The following is a 6000-nucleotide window of genomic DNA, read 5'->3' on the forward strand; positions in this document are numbered from 1 at the left end:
GTGTTGGAAGGAACAATGCCCCTCTCCCCCAACACATCCAGTTTAAAGCATCCTTGACCAGTCTGGCAAGCCTCCTACCAAAACCGCTCCTGACGAGTGCCACCAGCCCCCAGTACACCTGGCCTCCCAAATCGAGTCCCATGTTCTAAATACCCAAACCCCTGACTATGGCACCACCCTTTTAACCTTTATTAACCTGGCCAATCCTCCCAGCCTTTTTAAGATCCTCCCCTTTACCCTGAAGAATTGATGAGGAGAGTATCTGAGCTCCAGAGCCCCCAACCACCTCTCCCAGGGCTCTGTAGTCCATGTTCTCCAGGCTACTGCTATCTATATCACTAGCACCCACATGGATCACTAGAAGTGGGTAATAGTCCATGGGGCTTACCAGAGCAGGCAGCCTCTCTGCAGCATCCCTGATTTATGCCCCTGGTAGGCAACACACCTCCCTTGAGACCGGGTCAGGCCAACAGATGGGTGCCTCTGTGCCCTTCAAAGTACCTACCAAAGTACCTTCAAAGCTCCCCTACCACTACGGCCCACCGCTTTTTCCTGGCAGCACCAGTACAGATCTTCTTTAGCAGTGCATCACCCGCTTGTTCATGGTGCGAGTGTGTTTGCTCCTTACCCCCTGCAGGACAGCAAAGCAGTTCTGGGTGGGGACAACAGATTTAGGAGGAAGCCCCTTGCTTTCAATTGTCCTCTTCCTTCTTTTTCTGTTGGCATTTTTTGTTACTTATTTCCCAGCATCCCGGGTTAACGGCCTCCTTCTTTCCTCCATGAGCTACAGGGGACGCTTGAGGCCCCTGCTCAGTCTGGGCCTGGAGCAAGCGGTCCTGCTCCCTCTCAGCTCCCCTGACACCTTGCAGCCTATTGACACCATCCCGCAGCTCAGCCCCTGCTGCAGGAGGACTTGCACCAGGGAGCACCCAGTGCAGCCCTGCCCATTGTGCACCCCCGCTTCAAGGGACCAGTGCAGGCACTCTCTGCACCCCGAGCTCTGCGCTGCAGCCTCCCCTCTCATCGGCTCTGTCGGGGTGCCTCCGCTGCCACTGCCGGGGCAGCCAGAGCAGAGTGGGGCAGCGCTCTTGCACTGAGCCAGAGCTGAAGCACGGTTTTACTGCCCTCCTGTGACAGGGAACTCAAGCCCTGGTTTTCCAGGACAAGGACTAAGAGCCCTGGAGCACTCTTCCTGCAGGACTCATCACTTGATACCCTCGCTGCATAAGCACTTGCCTGCAACCAAGGTAAGTCCTAGCCTCTGCCGGGATAACTATGCAGTGATGCATGCTTTTCTGTTGGTACAAGGCTGCCTCTCTACACCTTGACTCTCTCCAGTCCCTCTCACCCGAAATCTCTTCCCAGCAGGTGATCAGGTACCACTAATGATGCATAACATCATCTGCCAGGAGCACAGCACCCATGGGAGCCACTCGCAAGGCTGGGAGGATCAACCCTCCCATGGCAAGCATAAAAAACAACTCCTTTTCCCTTTTGCTGGTGCAGGATGCACTCAGACACAGGCTTTTGCATTGTTGGTGGTGGGTTTGCCCAGGTGTCTGCAGCCAGGGTGATACCAAACACCAAACATTGGTCTGAACAGCAGAGGATGACAGTGCTGGCTTTGAAAGGCTGCTGGGATAAGGCATGGCTGGAAGAGCACTGGAGTAAGGTGAGAAGACTGATCAGCTTTGACATTGAAAGCTTCTTTATGAGCAGTCAGAAACAAGGGTTTTCAGTTGGCTCAAAATACACCCCAGGATATGCAGGGGTTTATTTACACAAGTGTGTAACTGGAAGAATACAGATAAACAACAAAGCATAAGCCAAAATAATAAATGTATATATTTACACCCGCTGAACTATGCTGGCACCAGATTCACACACTTCCGTGCTTCCTGCCATTTCAATCCTTCCTGTCATTGATCTGTCCTGCACATCCCTCCTCCCTGTTTACTGTTAGGAATTCCATTATGCCCGAACAGTGAATCATGAAGCTGATGTTTCTGAGGGTGTTATCCATGCTACAGCAGATGGAATGCATTAGCCACCGAAGCTCCGCACTGGAAGTGCTGGATATCCCTTCTGCATGGGGTTAGAGAGAGGATGTGGAGGGATGGGGCAGCAGAAGCCATCCTGGCCATGGTGCTGGGTGAAGGAGCTCCCGTCTACCTCCTCCAGCCGCCCCGGATGGTCCCAGGAGCATCTCAGCTTCCTTAACAAGCTTTCCTGAGGGAACGCGGCTCCGTCTTCAGATCCCAGGAGGAGCTGGCAGGTCTCCAGGAACCCTTCCAAGGTCTGTCTGTGGGGGGTCGTGCTGCTCTTCTATCCAAGCATTAAATGCTGGCTTGTAGGAAGGACTGGGGATGCAGTGTTGGAGGACACCAGGACCATACCCAACGTAGAGGAGGTGATGGAGTCAGTGCTAGGGTCAGAACGGTTGGGTTTAGGATCCTGCTCTGAGGAGAGCCGGGTCAGGAAGCTCCCACAAAACATGGAGTTTGCGATTTTCAGAGGGTATTTGGCACCTGGGGAGCGTTGGAAGGCAGCTGGAAACTCTCCATTGCTCTGAAGCTTTAGTTTCAATTCAGGTGTTTTCAAGTGTGGGTTTTCCCTCCAGTGGCATCTCCAGGTCCGCAGCCGTCAGCAAGAGGAACTCCCCTGCCCAGGGGACTCGGGGCAGGCTGGATAAACAAAACTACATCTTTCAGGCTTAAAACCAACCGCAGGATGTTGCCTGGGTGCTGGGTCTCCATCCTCCTCCACCCTGGGCTGCTGCAGGGGCTTTGCCCAGGTCCCTGCGCTGCTCCGGGCTGGGTGAGTGTGAATCACGCTGCAGGAATCTTCCCAAGGCTGCTCCTGGCTCCTGTGCTTGGGGATCGTGCCCATCTCCAGAGGCACGTTGGGACTGGTTCAAGCAGAGCTGCTGTAACTGGCTTAAGGGCTTGGCACCCTATGATGGGGGAGCTGGGCTGGGGTGAGAACATCGCTCCTCAACCCGGGGAGGGACGCAGAGGCTCCTGCCCACCTCTTCCTGCCCACTCCGGCTCTCCCTCCCGGCTTCACCTCTAATCCCTAGCGTGGATGTGGGCTGTGGTCTCACAAGTGCCTTCCCCCTTGCCTGAGGCACGTGGGGAGTGGGAGGAGGATGCTGCTGAAGAAATGTCTTCTCACAGGTTATAACATGGGAGCAGCGAAGGGCAGACAAGGCAGTTTGGCCTGTGGACAGTGGGGAGATGGGGCTTTCAGTCCTGGCCATGTCACTGGTGGGTCCCAGAGGGGTCCCCCCCTCCCCTTGCTGGCACATCCTGAGTGGGACATGAAAGCATATCCATCCCAAAGGTGCAGCCAGGGTGAAGCACCCACCATAGGGGACTTGGAACCTCACTGACTGCCTTGCAAGCATCTGGCTTTGTTCTGCCTTGTCCTCTGCTCCCTCAAAAAGCCACTTCTGGAGTTAGAAGAGTTATGTGCTTTAAGAAACACTCGTGTCTGTGCTGTGAGTGATGGGGCCAGTGGGGTTTTCTGCTTTTGTGGGTGCTGCTCCCAGCTTGTGCAGCAGCTTTGCCTTTGCCTAACTCCCCTCTGCGCACTGGCTCACAGCAGCGTTTGCTTTGCAAACACAGGAGCCCATAGCTTCCTCCTCCACAAATAGAAAGCAAGGAGTCCACAGGAGGTTTGATGTTGGAAATGTGGTTTCCAGGATCCCACGTGGGGAAGCAGTGAAAACCTGGGTGTCTCCCAGACCTTTCCTCAGTGCTGTTTTCCTGTGAGGTATTTGCAGGGCAGCCGCAAGGGACGTGGTTTTCCTGCATGTTTAGTGAGTGGATCCCACCAGCATCATCCCCCGGGCACGAAGGGGTGCTGGAGCCGTGGCACTCATCTGCAGTGTGCTATTAATAACCCACAAGGCTGCTGGGATGAGGAAATGAAGGAAATGAAGTTAATACGTGGAAATGTTTCCTTGTTTTCCCACTTGGTGCTCAGGGGCCTGCCCGTTGCTCCTGCCCCTCTCACACACTCAGGGGCTGGGTGGTGGCTCTGGGAGAGCCCAGCTTAGGGAGAAGTGTTGAGGACCAGGGATCCTGGGGATGGCAAACAGAGGAAAGGGTGTTTAAGGCTTGTCTGAGCTGCATAGAAAGAGGGAGAGGGGTTGAGGAGGCAGTTCCCTAGGGGTGAAGGGATAAAGGGTACATTTACTTGTGGATTTGGGGGCTGTGTTGTTCATTGCCAGCCCCATGTGAGAGCTCTGCAGTAGCTGGAAACTGGCAAACTGGGATTTCAGGGCAGGAGCCCTGGCTCTGACCCCAAGTCAAAGTGCAGCTTCAGGGGCAAACCCCAAACCCTACCATGGTGCTGTCAGAATGCTTTCCTGCCTTTGTGAGAGGCTGAGAGCAACGGGGCTGCCTCCAAGGGGCGGCTCTGGGGCGGCTGGGTACATGCTGACTCTTGTTGTTGTTTGTTGTTTGCTCCTCTGCCAGTTGGTTTCTTGTTAAGACAAGATTCTCCTTAATGTGTTCCTGGGTGGAGCCGAGCCTGCTGCAGGGCAGAGCCATGATGTGGGGAGCTGAGCACAGAAATGGGGTGCAAAGAGACCTGGATGGCAGATGCTCGAGCAAGCGCCACATACACAAACCTCTATGGATGGAGCATCCCATCAGTGATGCTGCAAGACAGCGAGACCTTACCCACCAAGCAGTGGCCAGAGGAGTGGAGGCAGCACAGAAACCATCCTGGAAGCTTTCTTCTAAGTTATGGAGAGCCACGAGAGCTCCCATGGAAGCGGAGCCACTCCAGCGATGTGCCTTGTGTTCAGCCTTGGGATTTCACCCTTTCCTCCAGGTTTCCCAGCCTCAATTTGCTTCCCACTGTGGTTTGCCACCGCCTGGGCTCTCAGGGTGTAGGCAATGCTGTGAGGGCTCCTGTGCTGCTCCAGGAACATACTCCTGGGCTCTCTTTCCCCTCCCTAAAGAATTGCACTTGCAAATGAGGAGGAAGCACAGCCCAGGGCAAGAACAGGAGTCACCCATGAATAAACCTGGCACGTTGCTTGAGTGGCTTAAAGGGGGACAAAGAGCACAAATGAACCCTCATTACAGCAGGAATCAGGAGTTAATGAGTGTGGTTTGGGGATATGCTGAAGAGTAGAAGGTTTCTCTGCTCCATCCTCCAGCCATCAGAACTTTAAATGGGGAAAAGGGAGCCTCAGCTCTCCTGCTCTAGGGGGACTGCTTTATCCTGGATGTGCAGATGGACCTGTAACAAAACCAAACCCTCCCGTGAAGGAATGCTAACACCAGGGTGGGGATATTCATTCCCCTTCCCATAGGGACAGAGGGGTCCCCTCCTGCTCTCTGCAGCCAAAGCACCAAGGCTGTGCTTTATTTAAAAGGTAGGATAAATGCTGCTGTATTTCCAGCCCACTGTCCTTAACTCAGCATCATGCTGGTGGTGGAGAAGTGGAAGCTGTCCCCATCCATGCCCCCGAGCTCCTCAGGGCCATATCACCTGGACTATGGGTCACTTAAATGAATTACTTATAGGCTATAAAACTGGGATTTGGACTAAGCCATCCAGTGCCTGTCTCCTTTGACACCACAAACCAAGCTCACATGAGTTTAATCCCCCCCACCATGTGTTTGTCCAGCCCCAGGCCAGGTCTAACCTGGAAGCCAAGGGGAGCACCACAAAAACCACAGGGATGGGAAATCTGGGTTTAGGAGTGTCTGTGTCTGGATTTGGCTCCCAAGTATGGGGCGGTTGGGTGTTTTTCCCCTCAAACAAACAGCTTTGGTGGAATTCTGATGGGGATCTATGATTCTATGATCTCTTGTTTTCATTGGTTTCAGTGCACACAACACAGATGAGACTGATGGCCATTTGGCCACAGAGAGAAGAAAGGACTTTAGGTTATGGATGGGGTAACACTATGGTGATTGGGCATCCCTCCACTGAGTATCTACTAGAAGAAATTGCTGATATGATCCATTTCTTTTCAAA

The sequence above is a fragment of the Neopsephotus bourkii genome, unplaced genomic scaffold (assembly GCF_033783945.1).
Source record: "Neopsephotus bourkii isolate Nb327-2 ecotype Australia unplaced genomic scaffold, CSIRO-AGI_Nbou_v1 NB_324, whole genome shotgun sequence".
NCBI classification, from domain to species: domain Eukaryota; kingdom Metazoa; phylum Chordata; class Aves; order Psittaciformes; family Psittacidae; genus Neopsephotus; species Neopsephotus bourkii.